This window comes from Ambystoma mexicanum, chromosome 1q, assembly GCF_040938575.1.
Source record: "Ambystoma mexicanum isolate Mex_15411 chromosome 1q, UKY_AmexF1_1, whole genome shotgun sequence".
Taxonomy (NCBI): domain Eukaryota; kingdom Metazoa; phylum Chordata; class Amphibia; order Caudata; family Ambystomatidae; genus Ambystoma; species Ambystoma mexicanum.
The window spans coordinates 1,056,156,299-1,056,174,569 of record NC_090922.1 but is presented as its reverse complement, the minus strand read 5'-3'; positions in this window follow the sequence as shown (position 1 = coordinate 1,056,174,569).

Sequence of the window (18,271 nt, the reverse complement as noted above, 5' to 3'; positions counted from 1 at the left end):
ATGACGCAGAGACACAGGCTTGGATGTGGGCTCTCTTCTTAGTTTGGACAGAGAGTCGGTATTGCCTTTGGAGCAAAGGCGACAGTTCAGTTTGTCAGAGGGTGAATAAGAAGCCCTCCATTTCCTCTCAGCCACTCTACACTTACATTTAAGTGTAGCTAGGTCAGAGTCATACCAAGAATTGCACCTGGCTTTGAGCTTCAAACGGATCCTCATGACAGGGGTAAGAGCATCAAGAGTATCAGAAATAAAAGAGTAGAGCAAAGACAGGGATTTGTCAGGATGTGAGTCAGCCAGAGGTGAGTGGTGGGGGGAGAAGGTGGCAGTGACACACGCCTCATGGGCCAGATGCCGAGAAGGTAGGTGGCAGTGTTGGGGTAGGCTTAGCCTGGGGGGAAGAGAGGGAGAGATGACAGGAGAGGAGGGAGCGATCGCTCCAGGAGAGTGGAGTGGTCAGAGGGATGGAAAGGGGGAGGTCCGAGGAGATCAAGACATCAAGTGTGTGCCCTGCAGAGTAAGTCAGGCCAGAGGGGAGGATAGAAAGGGAGAGGGAATCACAGAGGTCATGAAAGAATACAGTGGAGGAACAAGGAGAGTCTAGATGGATATTGAGGTCACCCAGAAGGAGGAGTTGAGTGGTTGAGGCCAGGAGGTAGGGAGGGAGGAGGAGAGTCCCGCCCACTCAGAGAGAAATGAGGTGATCTGACCAGGAGGCCGGTAGATAGTCGCCATCGTAAGGGAGTGGCTAGGAGAGAGAGAGCCTGCATACAAGGCATTCAAAAGAGGAGTATGTGTGTGTGGGAATGATAGAGACAGGAATCCACTCAGGAAAGATCAGGGTTACACCTCCTCTGGACTGGGTGGATCTGGGTGCAGAGAGGATCTTGTAGCCATCAGTGAGGAGGGTGTCAAATCTTGTGACAGGGCTGGCCATGAACCATGTCTCAGTAAGACCGAGGACATCGAAGTCAAGTTCTTCCAGGAGGTGACAGATGTCAGAGGAGGGTTTTAAAGCAGAGTGAGAGTTGAGAGTGGCAAGATGAAGAAGGTTGTCAGCCTTAAAGGACTTCCGGGTAGGTGTACAAATTAGAGGTACGTCCTGCAGAGGTGAAGAAGGAGCCCAAGGTGGGCCAGAAGAGGAGGGAAGAGAGGGCAAGGTAGCCAAGGGGGGGAGGAGGGGACAACAGTAGGATATGAAAGGAAATTGATGAGGAGAGGGAAGCACCTATCAAAGAGGAGGAGATTGGCCCGAGGACCTTCGACCATGACAGTGCCATTAAGGTAGACATTGATGATGACTTTAGAGGAGTCGAAGGCAGCCATGAGAACTTCCCAGCGGGTGCCACCATTAATTGGAGAGGAGGAGACAGGAGAGAGCACAGAGATCACATGAAGAGTCCATAGATCTGGACAAGAACCGACGAAGAGGATGTCAGTGAGGGTCTGTCTGGAGGAAGCACTGGAATAGGTGTCAGCGATAGGGAGACAGGGTTGGAGGCCAAGATATCTTTTTTAAACTTCTTCCTACCAGACTTAGTGAGAAGGGAAGGATAGTCCATGGAGAAGCAGTTGGAGAAGATAGGTGAAACAGAGAGCACCATGGGTATGGTACCGGGGGGAGAAAAACAAAAAGTACATGTACAACATACAACCCACCCATTGTGTAGGTTGAAAGGGGCATCCCACTACCCTAACAGGATAGATGACATTGTTAAAACTGCATGATAAATCTGGTTCAAGTGAAAAGATATTTGTGTGTGCCATTTGGATTTGCATTTTTGAATGTGACTTTTACAATATCACTTCAAGCTTGCAAAGCTGGTTGGGAAGCCTCCCCACAGGAACAGCTTCTTCAGAATCACTGTTGTGCTGAAGTCGCCCCCTCAGTTTCCTTCACTCCCCCAATCACACTGGACTGACTGCAAATGCTAACAGATTTTGGCCCATCTAGAACATTAACACATCTTTAAGGCACTTAAACACTTACTCATAGCATCGCAGCAAAGCAAACAGAAAACGTAAGGCATTTTCATGATCTAACGTTTTCTGATGTAACAATGGCCTGTGCAGCTTTGGGAACCCAGGGAGAGATGTCCACGTGCCCCTTTACTGCTGGTTCAATTCCTGAACACTGTATTTTCCAAACCCACTCCAATCTGATGACACAAGTTGCTGAATGCAGGCCAAAGCGTTCTACAACAAAGTGTGGACAATGTCATGCAAAAAGCTTTCCTTCATAGATAAACAAACTTTTGAGATGTGATGTAACTACTATGAAATGGAAAAGACCCCAGAGGTCAAAGAGGGTGTGACTCAACGGCCAAGAAAATCTGAGTGCCACCAGAAAAGAACATGCTCTGCTCCATCTCCTAAGGTAAGTTTATTTATGATGTGGGTCCGTCCTGTCTACGACCCTACTATAGCATTTTATATTTGTATTCCCTTTATAAAGGTTGATACTGACTGGTGGCACAGGTCTTTATGTTGCGTTCTTCTCCCTACAACCTGTTACAGCCTTCACCAATCCAAGTATCTCATGTATTCCCAATTGACCCTGTAAGGGTTATATACAGTACTCTGTGTTGTGTTCTTCCCTACAGCCCCTACTAGCACTTGACACTGTGGTGTGTTTTTCCCTACAGCCCCTACTAGCACTTGACACCTGATGTCTGCACTTAACCTTGCACTTGCCACCAGCTGGCCGCACTTCTATTTATTGTCTTTCTTTCTTTATTTTACTGTTATCCTATGTACTGCACTGCCCCCTCCCCGTTCTCCCCGCACTTTTTTCTCCCCCCCCTCTGCACTTGCACGATCATCTGAATGTCACCTGGCCTAGTAGGATCGTTGTCTCTGTCTTCCCTCTGTGCCCCTCCCTTGCCTCGCCGCGCCTTGAAACACTTGTGTATAGGTGCGTTATAAATGCCATATCATATCATATCATATCATGTGACACAGACCATGACCTTAACAAGCATTAGGTATTTTATTTTTAGTGTCAAACTTGACTGCCTAACAGACCCTGTTGGTCGAAAAATCTGCATAAAGGTAACTCATGTCAGCAGTATACGTTATGTGGGTTTTCTGCCAGCTGGGTCTGTTAGGCAGTCAAGCTTTGACACTAAAATAAGAAACATAATGCATGTTAATTTACATTGGTACATCACTGCAGACAAGGGGTAGCAAATCGGGGAAAGCATAGCAGCTTTTAATTTCCCATAATTTTCGTCGTTTTGAAACTGATAATGAGTTATTTTTTCCAGGGGACAGTCCCACTTAACTATAAAGTTCAACTTGAACATGCAGCTGATGTTCAGAAAGTTCTGGAAAGTCAGTCACATCAAGAAGGACTTCCGAGGATCAAAAAAAGCCTGCCACCCTATGGATGCAAATGATTAACTGTGCATTAAGTAGCAGAATGTGCACCTCTTACACACACTAAGTGCAAGAGGATGGTGAAAACGGATCATGGGAGCGTGGCTATGATAAACGTGTAATATTCTATTGAGGAAGAGCACAGCCTGAAGTGGCTATGACCTTGAATCAGGTATCACAAGACTTACATCCAGCATCTCAGCACCCGCAGATGGCACTACCAGGCATTTAGGGACTGCTGACACCCCACTCCTTTACCAATCACCCCTCTCATTGCATCCTTGCCTACCCAACCCAATTGTTGATTTCTCTCATGAAACCCCTCATGACCAGTTTGATACACCTATTTCATTGTGATCCCTTGTCCCGCTCCCTAGTTTTTAGGGAACAAGTACATGGTGACAGGTGCCCATATGCCTATTGTGAGTCAATACCCCAGAGGATGAGGAGGTCATGATTAGCAACTACAAATATGATCCAGGTGAGAAATGATGCACACCTGGTACTGTGTGACCAGTATCAAGCATTGAATAAAGCAGTAAACACTGAGGGGTCAGACACGATGGCATGCCAGACTCTCAGTCACTATACTGTCCTTTGTATTTCCCTGCTTCACAGTGATCACACAAAGCACACTGAAGCCCATGTTAACTCATTCTTTCTGATGCACCATCGATGTTCATGGCCAAACTTGACCTGACCATTTACCTACTTCTCCCTCTCCCCTCTAGCCAGGCAAGCACCTCTCTCATCCACCTTAGGCCAGCACACTCTGCCAAATACCTCACCGCTACTTCTCCGAGACAGGACCCCGCCACGCATGAACGCAGTCTAGTTTCATCATGTATGGCAATATTTGAAATATCCTTATAAATAACTATCTGCAAATACGAATGCGAAAAACAAAAACCTGTTCATTACTTCGCACATAGGTCAACCAGTGTGGTTGTTAATTACCATTATTAAACATTACCAAACACACTGCGTTACTAATGCATGCTGGTATATGTATACCAAAGCCAGGGAACATGGTTTGAAAGGTTAACCGGCTGGAGCTCAAGGTATTTAAGACTGCCTTTCATCAGGCCTCCCCTTTGACGTTCTTGTGCAGGGCTCATGGAAGTGGGAGTCCAAAACATTTGGCGACCTGTTGCAGAGAATAAGGGCATTAGGCATCTGAATGTGTACATCTCCGGGGGAAGATAGTGAATAAAAAAGGTCACATTAATTGACATTATTAAAAATGATTAAACACATTACTAATCTATGCTGACATAATTCCACCAAAATTGGGAGGCCAGATTTTAAAAGTGCAACCTGCGGGTCACCAGGCATTTTGGATTCTGACTCCCATCAGCTGTCTCCATTGAATTTCGTGGGGATGTGTTCAGAGCGCTCTGCTCCTCACTCCTGACACTGATATACAATAAAGAGAAAAGCCACACACCTACACTACTGTAATGTCCACACTATGCACTGTCTGTTCAGATTCAAAATAAGGGCATTGATTATGAGAATGAATTTGACAAGTGCTTATGTCTGTCTCTAAAGTCAACAAGACTCACATGTCGCCCGTAGGTAGATGCAGCATTAGTAAAATGATTCAGTAAACACAATTGGAAAGCACTGTAATTCTTTGGTATACAACAGACAGATTGGCTACTCATGCATTGAATACAAAGAGGAACACCTGCATTAGTTGTATGTACAATACAACTTTGTCTAACACTGCACCATAATGCATTGCAACACAAACTTCGTACACTAGAGGGGCTTGTGGGATTGATGGAAGGACCTGACATTGTTCAAAAGGATTGTCAATTTATACATTAGAAAAGTGTCACCTTAGCGCCATGTACTGAACACCTGGTTAATAATGAATATGGGTTTTGATATTATGTACCCAATCACAGAAGCTTGGACATCATGGTGGTCTTGAAGGATACAGTATTAGTCAGAATCCCAAAAAAGTCTTTATTTATTTATTTTGTCATTTGTAGAGCACACCAAGCCCTAAGGCATACAGGCACTGGTTACACGGTGATACATGAAGCGTGGGAGTCAGTACAGAAGAAAAAAAACAGTTTGTTAATGATACATCGTGGTTACATTGTTCAGTCAAAAGTTAAAGAAGATGCAGTTTAATGCTGCGGTAAGATTATAGATCTTGTGAGAATAGACAGGTTTTCAAAAATGTGGCAAAGGTCCAGAATGGCGGTTCCACTCGTAGTGGTAGTGGTAGGGCATTCCAGTACTTGGGGGTTGGGGTATGGGGTTGGGGTGGGTTTGGGTTCATAGAAAAACTAGGGGCTGGTGAAGGGACCTTCATGCCCAAAAACTAAAATAAATCAGTATTTATTTCACTGTTTTGGGTTCAGTAAAAACGTTTTCTCTGAAATGGACACAGAAAGTGGTGTTAGGAAGCGGAATCTCTGTTTGACAGGGCAGCTGGCAATGCAGAGGGCATGACATTACTGAAGTGCCAGCTGACCATGGATCTGTTTCATGGAGCTGGTGAGGCCACCAAAAAGCTCCCTCTCCTTCTTCCAGGAGCAGTTCACCTACTGCTGTATGGTGTTCCTATTTTCAAAAATGCCTATTGCCTTAATCAGAACAGGTTGACAAATAAGCCCTTTAGGAAACAAAGGTATATTTAACAGCCTCGGGCAGACCCAAGCCAACACCTCTGGGAAGGATCATTTAGCCAATCACTTACGCTTTCACATTACCCTATAGATATGGGCTCACCAACAAGAATCGTCCTTTCATGCGTGGCTTGAAATATTTTACATCCTGTTAGTTGTTTGTGGCCTGTGGAGCAATGGTAGGGTAAACTCACAGAGTTCAATACATTTTTTTTTTATTAGAACTCTGTGGGTGAACTAGAGTGTTTAAGCTGTTTAAGCTGGGACAGCAGGCAGTGACATCTGCTGGGCTAAAGCAGAGAGCATGGGATGATTACATTGTATTGTATCCCTCATTTATATAGTGTCCTTTCCCATTTTGTATGGCTACAATGCACTTTGTGGTTGGAACGCCCTCGGTGGCCAGAGTCCATGTGCAGGAGGTTCTAGGAATTTAAAGTAAAAGTTGCAAGCGTGCATTTTTGCCAGGTAAGGACTGGCTAGGCTCCAGTAAGAAGCCCAGAGGTCAGGCACATGGGTGGGTGCTGTTGTTGGTTTAGGATAGAGTGCTAGTGCTGAAGATTCGATGCGTGCCCAGCTAGACCAAATGTATTTCATTGGATGTCACTGTATAGTAATGGCAGAGATGCTGAGGTACGTTAGGGGTTTCAGTGTGGATGGCTATGTGTGCTGCTAGACTGTAATAGCATAGCAATAGCTGCATTTGAGGGGGCATGGATGGTATGCCGTGCCTGTGGCCTGTCTCCACAGACGTTGTGTAAGATAGACATACCATACACTCGGATGGAGTTCAACTGTGGTGTTCTTTTTCTTGGTTCAATGCGATTGGCTGGTCTCGTTATTCGTGGTCGCCTTGGAACGAAAGTCTGAGCAGTGGGAAAGGAGCTCGGAAGGACAGGGGTGTGAGGGGAGGACGATAGTTTTTTTACGGTGTGCCTCTGTGAAAGCTGATGGCATCCATGGGGTATTGCTGGGTAGGAGTGTTGTTCTGTTTGGGGATGGTGATAGTTTGACACAGTGTGTCGCTGCAAATGCTACCAGAATCCATGGGGTATTGGTGGCTAGGAGTGTTGTGTTTGGGTCAGTGTTTCTGTGTGACTATCAATAGTATAGAGTGCGAGAGGGTTCAAGAGGACGGGGAGAAAAAACAGGTTTTGATGGTCTTTCTGAATGCCAGGTGATTGCCAATATTGCAAATGTGCAGGGGTAGGGAGTTCTAGTTGATTAGCGGCTGGACGGAGAAAGAGGATCCACCGAGAATGAAGGAGCTGTAATGTGGGACAACTAGGAGAGATGCTCTGCGAGATCTGAGAATCCTTGATGGGTGGTAGCGAGTGACTTTGTCTTGAAGGAATTCCGGGCCGGTGTTGTGGATGGCCCAGTGGGTGATGCACATGGCTTTAAAGGTAGTGGGTCAACCAATAGGGAGCCAATGGAGGGATCTGAGTGTAGGGCTGATGTGTTCTCTGGGAAGAAGGTTAATGAGCAGGCGAGCTGCATCATTTTGGCTTCTTTGCAGTTTCTGTAGTTGAAACGCTGGTGTGCCTGGGTAAAGGCAGTTTGCGTAATCTAAGCGGGAGTGGATGATGGAGGTGATGGCAGAGAAACAGTGAGGATAGGTGAGGTAAGGGAAAGTATGCCTGAGGATGCATAAATGGAAGAAATAGGTTCTGGATACAGAGTTAATGTTTTTGGAATGGGATAAATCCATGTCCAGTTTGCATCCAAGGTTATTCACTGCGGTGGAGATTGCTGATGGGGGGGGCTACAGATTGGGGCCACGGAATAGGTTGGGGGAGGAGGGCTGTTTTCCTGCAGACTAGGATTTCAGTTTTCCCAGGGTTGAGGATGAAATGGTTGGTCGTCATCCAGTAATCACTATCAAGAGGCATGATGTCAGATCTGGATGGTTGGAGCCTGGCAATTTTAGGATCTTAAAGATGATCTGGCTGTCATCTGCGTAGTTGTAGTAGGTCTGATTGTGGGAGCGGATAAAGTGTGGGCAGGGGGTTAGATAGATGTTGAAGAGCAGGGGAGATGGGACCCCTTTTGTTACTGATCATGAGGTGGAGGTGAACGGATGACAGGGCATGATTTGTGAGTGATTAGAGATGAAAGAGGAGATCCAAGAGAGGGCGGTGTCTTTGATTCCTAATGAGAATAGCCTATCTAAGAGGATGGTGTGATCAACGGTATTAAAGGTAACAGAGAGGCCTTCTGGATCAGCTGTTTTTTTAGGTTGTCCCATATGTGCACCAGGGACAATTCTGTTCTTCGGAGCTGTCTAAAGCCAGATTGCGCAGGGTTCAGGAGGTTGTTGGCTTCAGTGAAAAGGCCAAGTTGCTTGTATGCTGTGTGGTCCATGAGTTTGGCCATGAAGCCAGTGTTGGAGATTGGCCGGTAGTTCTGGAATTGGAGTTAGTCGAGTGTAGGTTTTCTGAGTAGGTGCTGATGCAAAGAGTGAGGGAGGAATATACCAGCAGCTCTTTTTGCTCTGGGGTCAGGGAAAGTTCCACTCCAATAACAGTGGAAGGCCACATGACTCTTTGTTATATCATACAGGTAGAGATCAGGCTTCCAATCAAAGGTTCAAAGGTTCATGCAGATGCTCCTGTACGAGGAGCTTACTTACACTTACTTTTTACGTTGCAGTAGATTCTTGGTGGGAGCCTAAATGCTTTGTTTACTAGCTCATGCCTCACATCTATAATGATGTCCAAATGAGTTCATACGGTGCATGGTTTGCAGACATTTTATTATTCGTGTGAGTGTGTTGACAAATGCAATGAATAGAGAGCCCATTGATGCATAACATGCTAAAATGAGTTTAATGCGTGAATCCCTTTCACAGACATCTTTCAAATACAAAATGTTGTGGTCATTATCGTGTTCCCTTATAGCTCTTTGATTTTATGGCAAACTGCTACTTAATCACATTGGTGCTATTTGTTCTTATAGTTGGTTTATTTACACATTCCTGGTGGTATATTTACTCCCTAAACAAATTGTTTATATACTGAGTATTATATCTGTCTTACATGTACATGTCTGTCACTTCTGGTACACAAACTGTGCAGTGACCCTGTCCCTCTCAGCTCAATGAACATTGTCACTTTAAACACACATAGGAAAGAAGAAAAAATAGGTAGCTATAAGACCACTTGACCAATGATGCTTATCACAGTTACATCAAGGAAATATAATTTACATGATGCAAGTTCACGTGAGTTCTAATGAGGACATCTGTTAGCAATCAGTAGAAGTGCAGACCATCTGCCATAGGGAGTGATTGATAACATGGAGAAGAAAGAGTTCAATACCACTGACAATACAAGGATTTCTACACAAAATATCACTGGACAAGCAACACTTCAAAAGGGGAAACAACAAACAATGTGCTGATACATTTTCGCCATCACATTAATAGAGATCCTCCCTCAGTGAGAGCAAAGAGGTTTCCCAATTAGCCTGTCTCATTCAGCAATTTGTTTTAGACCTATGTACCTGCATTTTGACTGCCCGAAGCGTCTGCTTTCTTTTTATGATCGTATATAAGTTGTAAACATGCTATTGTGTGGATTGTGCAACAAATTGTTACTTACTTCACATTTATGTGGGTAGGTTTCTACTGTGGCCTGTTTTTGTGCTTTTTCACATTGGATGCTAGTTTTTTTGGGCTTCTTTTGAATTTATGTTTTGCTTTTACCTTCACTCTTCACAACACAATGAGGCAGAGCTTGCAGCAAGCGTGAAATGTCAGCAGGTGTGTTGGCTATCCGTGAACACCAACCACGGGAAGGAGGCCTTAGAAGTAACACGCCTACCCACAATCCTTTGCATTATACCTGAATACACACATTCCTTTGTGCAATATCTGATGAAGTCCCAATAATGTGCATATTTCATTTCCATGAGAAAAAAAAAATCCTGTTTATAGTAGGAAATTAATTTGTTTCATATAATGTGCGATTATGTCTAATTAATGGTAAAGGTACTAATATCTTTCAGGCCATGTGACAACTAGCTGGACATCCGCAGGTTGTATTTCCAATGGCATCATTATACTGAGAAATGTGCTCACAGTTACAGTGGTAGTGTTAAACTGGTATTAGTGGATTTTCTGGAAGATCTGGGAAGTGTGTCAATAGAAATACATATTTTAGTGTGTGTTAGTTAAACAGTATGTGGGATACTTACTGGCCATATTTCAGTTTTGAGTGGCGCTAGCAATCCTAGATGTATAAGAGAGAGAGAAAGGCGTGTTAGGTAGCAGACTCTGGGTGGCATAGCAAATTGCAGGGCTTGTGGCATCACGTTAAGTAAGTACCAACCATGCATTGATTTGTTTTTGCAGCTGGCATTGCCCCCCTACTAGATCCCTCTTCCTCTCATGGCGACCTTTGAGCATGGGCAGTTCACTGACTACCATGGAGTGTGTCTTGCGCGCTGCTTACTCTAGTAATCGCAGAGGATGCAAATTCCCACTCTCACCTTCTCATGGCATTCCATAAGTGCCTGAAAGGCTAACACAGTGGTATTAACATGTAATCTTATAGTCAGTAAAGACTTGATCTGATATTTGTGATGTCATCTTTGATGTCCTGGGTGTTAGTCTTAGCAATGCACGTAGATGGTGCGAGTTATGGTTGCTTAGCTTACCATAATGGGGGAATGTGCAGTGGTTTTTGGTTTCACTGTGAAGTATAACATTCCTTTAGTGAAATTTTTTTACTGAATGTACATATATATATATGGCAAGGAACAAAAAGAAATGGGCTAAACAAGTGATGTCGTCATTGATGTCATCATTGACATTTGAGATGACATCTTTCATGGTCTGGGTGTTAGTGTTAGCAGTGCACCGGTGTGGTGGCAGGTTTGGGGGCTTAGTTTACCATAAAGGGGAGGTGGAAAGTATTTTTTTAGTGAAGTGTACAGGTTTTTGTTAGGGGAACTTAACCATAACGTCACCTCAACAAAGTTTTTTTTTCTTCATATTTATCAAAATATGATTTTGAAAGATGTGTATTATAATGTACGTACTAGACATAGATTTAATATAGAACATAGAGAACCACATCCTTAATGATATTGAAAGGGACGGACTGAGCGCCTGTTTGCGGACGGGGTTGGACAGCATCAACATGACCCAAAGAGGCGGGGGATAGCGGAAATGTACTATTGTCTTACACAAAAAATATGCAACGTAGAAGAAGGAAATAAAGATAATAAGTAAATATGAAAACCTGAAGTTAGGAAAAGAAAACCACACATTTAATAACCATGTAGAATAAAGTGGATGGTACCATAAAAAAGAAAGGATGCCTCCAACATAATCACTTTACAGAAATTCGGCAGCCTAGAACGACAGTGGACGGACGCAGTAGGACAAAGGGACATTACAGCAAAAGAGTGAGTACAGGTCATGTGTTTATATGGGTGATTTCTTTTGTGGTATATAGTGCATAAATAGTAATTCCTTTCTGTTGTGACTCAGAAATGGCAAGTACTTTGGAGTGGCTGGAGGAGCATTTCCATCATGACGAAATGTCTGAAGACAGCGACAATAATGGCACAGAGTGCTCTGCATATGCAAAATAGTGACCAGTATTTTAGAGGCATTCAACCTATTGATTTTCTTTTTTAACAGACCAGGAAAGAAAAGAAGAAAGGGCAACAAACGAGACAGAAGAAGACAGGATAAAAAGGATAGAGAATAAAATAGACACATTGAACGACAATTTTCAAAGTTTATGGGAGTTTGTGGAGGACTGTGTGAGAGGAAAAGTTCGTTATCATTGCCCCACCTGCAACTGCCCTGCTTCTCCATTCCCTAGTGAACCATCCCCAAACCATGAACTGGAAAATAGACAACGTGACGAAATATCCATCCCTTCTTCCCCTCACAAATCTTCTCCTCATAACCAGCCCGTGTTAAATCCTAATTCCCCCATATTTGTTTCCGTGCCCGCTTCCCCGCTATTTCTTTAGATTGATGTTTGTGTGTGTGTTTAAAATGTTTTTGTGCAGTAGTTGTAGAGAGAGTGTGTGTGTAGATTTTTTTAAAAAAGACGTAAAATTTTCGCGAACAGCGCACTTGTTCAACCTATCCGCAAGCAATGGATTGTGGGTGCTGTCTAATGTGAAGTAAGACGGATGTGATGTGTGATTGCACCATCTTTAGAAAATGTGCGTACATAAACAAAAAGGGGTGCCCAAATGATATACTACGGCGGCGTACCACTTGGAAACGAGATAATACATGGTCGTAGAACACACAAGATGTCTGGAATGGGTGTAAATGAGTAAAAAGGGAGTGTGTGAAGGACACTATAGCGGTCTGTATTGGGCACAGTCAAAATGGTGACATCCGTAGAACAGGCACGGTGGCTGGCAAGTTCGTAGGCAAACAAAATGGAGTTCTCCTAAGGACATTGTAACTGGCCGTACAGTGAACATAGCATGCGTGCACATGCGCAGTACAAACGTAAGTATTGCGAACAGCGCGCCAGTTCCTAACTGTCCGTCTCACTTGTGTCGCATTTTGAAGTAGTTTGAGAACCCGAACAGTGTCCGTAGGACACTTGTGCACATGCGCATGTTTGATTCTTTGCATTTGCTGCCCGGGTGACTTTCATTACGGGGCGGATGTGTTGAGGGCGTCATCTTGTGACTGCACCTACGCTGAGCGTGGGGACTAGTTTCTGCGGTTTGTGTGCTTTCGCAACAATAAAAATGCACTTATAGACACACGGCAAAGTACTGTGGAGTGTAAAAATGTAATTTCTCACATCCCAAAGAATAGGGCACCTCAGGAGTTTCTGTGTAAAATGTGTGTACCGCTTTGTAGGGATGAAGACGGTCACAAGGCACACCCCTGCACTCCTGCAAAAGGCCACGCCCCCGAGCGCATCTTCATTGTCCTGCTAGCTATAGCAGATTGAGGTGCGTTGCCTTTACTGCTGTAGTGACCAAAAGGAAATTAATTGGTATGGCTTCCATGGCTGCTGTTGGGTTATTAGCCTCTGCACCACCCCCAAACCCGCCACCATCACCACCTCACCAAGGGCCTGCAGAGAGATATATGGGTGAGGATGTAGAGTTTGAGGAAGAAGAGGAGGAAGAGAATGAAGTGGAGGAACTCCGCACTAGGAGCACGTGGGTGTGGCGGTTGTTTTCCGTTTATGGGAACGTACCAAAAGCACGTGCGAGCCTGGTGAAGTGTAACCAGTGCCATGTGGTGTTGCGTCGCAGGAGATTTGGAGCGTACAGTTTTGGTACGACAACCATGAAGCGACACCTCACTTCGTTCCACACTGCGGACATTCGCAAGGTGGTGCCATGTGAAGAGCGTAGTTGTTTGAGTTCCTCCCCAGCATCCTCGGAATCCGCTCCTCCCACCACAAGAGACACTCCTGTGGGGGATCGCCTCCCTCCAGCTGCTTCACAAGCCATTCTCAATGCTGTGGACCCTTACCTTTCAAAGGTGACAGTAGTGTGCATGTATTCTGACGCAGTATTCTGCAGGGGGGAGAGTCTTTGAACTGCTTTTGAGGCTGCAGTCACCGAGCACCAGCAGATTTGCTCCTTACCTAAATAAAGATCACCCGTAATATTTGTCTGTTGAGTTGCCCTTTCTTATCCCTGTGGCTGGTGTCCCTTCCTTACCCTCCTTTCTCCTCTTCTCCTAGTGTGTCGAGTGCTGTTAATTAATGAATGTAAAAACAGCAAAAATGACAGAAAAGGCTCTTTTCAGAGCCACCATTCTCAGTGTAACAATAGAACTATGAAGTGAAGGCTGTAGACCACTGCGCAGTTCAGCAAAAGTTTGCAGACAGTCGTAGAGGGGAAAAGCCAGGGTCCAAGCGGCGCAAATGCAATAAAGTGTATGTTGGGAGTAAGTGGCGCCTCTGAAAAGAGCCTTTTGGTGGTGTGTTGTGTGGGTCAAAAACAGTGGATTGGGGAAAACGGATTGTCAGATAGGTTAGTGGTATTGCAAAAGAGGGCGCAATGCATTTTGTAAATTGTGAAGAAACATCTGATTACCAGCATATTTGAGATGGACTCCATCTCTGCGGAAAATCAAACTGCGACGAAACAAAATGTTATCATTGTGGAAAGAGGACATGCCAACATCTCTTAAAAAGGCACACACAGCCTTATTCACATTGCGTGTTGCTTTCTCCATTTGTGGACCAAATGCAGAAGAACGCAACAATTTTTGTCTTTGGGCAATACGGGAAAAAAGTATTTGACAATTTGGAAACATGTCCATGAGCTTCGCAAGTCCTTCCTTCATCGCAAATTGAAAATAAATGCCAGATACATGGCCTAAACTATTTCCTCCACAATGAATGATGAGTATATCTGGAGGACGTTCTGTCTGTAAAGTAACACAAAGAGGTACCAAGTCCACCCATCTCATGTCACGCACGCCATGCCAGTGCACTTCCGCATGTTGAAATCCGAGATTTGTAGATAAACTGCAGCTTTCTGCATGCACCATCAACCAATGTATCCATGAGTCTCCCACAATCCAGATAATCTGTTTTTGAGCATGGAAAGCCATGGCTGTGTGGTGTACTGTGAGGGAGAAGACGGTCTTACTAAAGTACGTGGGTCAGAACACACCTACTGAACTTTATGGACCAATCCCTAGCTCAGCTCATTCTCATTTATATGCGGCTCCACTCTTCAATCACTGGTGGTGATATGTGCTGGCTGCTAACTACCGCCATGTTCGCGGACATGTACAGGATCAGAGCATGACGACGGTAAATTAAAGTACTTTTCCCCTTTTTCCCCTTTAAGGTAGGCTCTAAAAAGAGCCATTTCTTTTTAGTTTTGGCCACATATCGTACAGACGTGGTATTTTATGTATTTTTTTGTATTTTTTGTCCTTCCTTTACTCTTGCAAACATTACAGAACCTTCTCTAAAGCAAGACTTATGTTCCAAAAAACATTGCATTTTCCAAAGAGGAACACCATCTCCTTCAAAGCAATGTGCATTGCTTGGAGCGATGTTATCGTGGCTACAAAAAAACATACCAACTCGTAGTATGAATGCACGCATGCCGACATTGATGATGCACCTCCCGATGCTTTGATCTGGACAGAAAACAGAAGTGTTGTTCCATTGCACTCTTGGGAGTAAAGCAGAAAAAATAACTTTCGATGTTGGGAAGATGGTCATGAGTGCTTCAACCAACTGTGCCAAATCTGCCAACAAATTACGCGAAGTCAGGTATCCCAAGTGGCAAGCGCCGTATTGCAAAATTACCACATGAGGAGTGGTCATTCGACACATGTCTCTGCAAACTTGCAGAATTGCCGCAGCATTGGCATCAGGGTCAGCGCTCCACACATACCTCCACTACTCACACAAATCGAAATGGTGTGCCACATGCCTACTCTCGGCATAGTGTTGTAAGCCTTACACAAAAATGTCTCCAAGCAGCAAAACCCTGACCCTCTGCTCCTCTGCCATTTTCAGTGTGCGCACCGTCTTTCAACACAAAAGACTAATGTGAACATCTGATTGGCTGATGCCTACAGTCGTCTTTCCATGCAGGATTTGCTGTAGAAACCCGTATGTGACACGATCTACCAGCGGACAAGCGTTGCCTACGTGTGGCACATAACTCTTACCACGTCCTTCCACCCTTTCTACAGCGGTACCAAAGCGAGTCCCTCATTGGACACAACTAAGCGGGCGCACAATCATCCACCAATCACATAGAACATCGCTAATTTTAACTCTGTCATCAACATTGCACACTTCAAAATTACTGTCGATGATTCTTAATGGAAATCGCATACCATTGCGAAGCACCTACTTCACATCATGTTTTCAAAGGTATATAAGGTGCGACTATTCTAATGTACAGCCCCACTCACTGAGCACACCGAACCACGCTGGAGTTTGCTGTGTTGTACTGAGGGCCGATAGCTATCTGTTGCTTTGTCCTTTGAAACTGTTCAGTACTCAGCCTCAATATCTTCTTTTTGTTTTCACAATCTAGTACTTTGCCCTATTGCTTACAAACCTCTCTCCTATGCATACTACACTTTGTAAAGACCAAGGCATTTCCAAACCCTTAAAAAATTTAGTTATTTTGAAGGACTTTCAAGTAACGTATTGAAAGTAGTATGGAAAGACTGCACAGAGAGAAGTGAAATGTGCACGTGGACTGGGTTGAAATATGAAAGTTAAATCCTCTGACGAAAGAAGTACAAGTAAAGTCTGCAGTATCATGACCGCTGCAAACACACAAAGTAATTGATATTGTTATTTTAATTCACAGTGAAGACTACTGTCCTGAGAATCAACAGCATCTACACTGCAAACGACATATCCGAAGAAACCTGGTAATCTTGTACAAAAAAGTAAGTACAGTACAACCTTCATATTGTAACTACTCCTTAAAGAGGCTGCGTGGGTTATTTGTTTATTTTGGGCACCAAAGCAAGCATTCATTTGTAAACCATTCTACCTACAAATATCCATTTATTGAACAAAGAACAACAGCTGGAAGGCTGACAAATCCCTGTGTGTTTGGTACTGAAATAACATGGGGAATCCTTAGAAGGTTAGATTGTGAAAGTAAGTTGTGGTAGCAAGTTTTTGTAGCCTTACCAAATGATAGTTAGAGGTCACTGTGCGTTGACACACCATGCCAAAGAGCTTCCCCATCACACTTATGCACACATGCACACAGCACACATACATTGGACAACAGACCAGAGTATACTTTTTTTTCTCAACAGACACCAAAGAATGCCTACCAAAAAGCAGCTCCGTAGAAAGGAACACAGAATTAGAGCAAATAAAAATAAAGGTACCCAATGTATGCATCCACCTGTTGTAGAGTTAGTGGAGAATCTTGGTACAAACCACCTAATGCAGTTGAGTAACATAATAAAAGAAGTCTCGACTACCGAAACTGTACCTCCTCCATCAAAAAGTGTCACAAAACACAGAAATGTTGTCAAAAAAACGGCTGCCATTACAGCTAACAATGTTCCTAATAATCCTGATGGTGTAAGAAGAACCCATAGTAAAAAAAAATATTTTAGCAAAAATGTTTCATCACAGAGTCCTTCAGAATCTACTAAGAAGAGGACCAAAATCATCCTTGCCCCTTAAAACGTACCGTAGAAAGTTAATTCTACAAGCACTCGTGGACAGTGCAATACTTCTCAAAAGGAAATTGTTCATATTAGTGTCAAAAAGGATGAAAGCACTAACAAAACCAAGTACCAAACTACAAATGAAACTCAGCAATAAAAACGGAATGTGAACAAAAATAATTTTTTGCATGTTTGTGGTGGTGAATGGAGTCACACAACAACCACTGAGCCATATTTTAATGAGGAAGCATACAAACAAAATCAAATAAACACAATTGCCATCCATAGAAGTGGACGAGGGTATGAGAAAATCAATACTACCATCATGGAACAAGAAACACTGCTTACAAAACTATCTTCTGAAAACTCAGAATTACCTCTTGATTCAGCAGAACCACACCGTCCAGTATACAAATGACCATGTGCATCAATGAGTGCCATTCCAAACAAAGCTTTGAAATCTTTACGTCAGTTCCTCAATCAATATGTAAAAGTTAAAGACAAAAGTAAAATGAAATTGCTGCAAAATATGGATATTTGTGGAGTGCGGAAAGTCACAGGACTAAAAGGACATTCATTAGCCTGCATTTCTGGCCCTATTTGCAAAAGTACCTTCCATGATATCAAATGAATAGCAGTACATCATTCCAAAGTGAGAAATTTAGTGTATAACATATACTGTGCAAAAAGTCCATCTTCAGAATTAGGCAATTTAAATACCACTCTTCTGCATGGTACACCCAAATACTTACAAGAAGAAATGGACCGTATTCAGAAAAAGTATTTTGGAAGTGAAAGCCACGTAGAAAATGCGACAGTTTTAGAGCATAGTAGCGACAATTCTGCACATAGCAACCTTCTCTTACACACATACAGAAAAGAAATACTAAAATTTAAAAGGTCATCGGCTAAAGTACCAAACCATGGGTGTGAATGTTGCCGTAGAACGTTTTACAAAAGGAACACAAAAAATGTGGACATAGCATACAAAATAGAAAACAATGAAGACTCTAAATGGTTTGAATTAGCTTTGTACCTTTTAGCTGAAAGCAAATATGAAATAACTGAACCCCTAATATGTTGCAGTTACTGTACTGCAAAATTAGACAACAAACACACT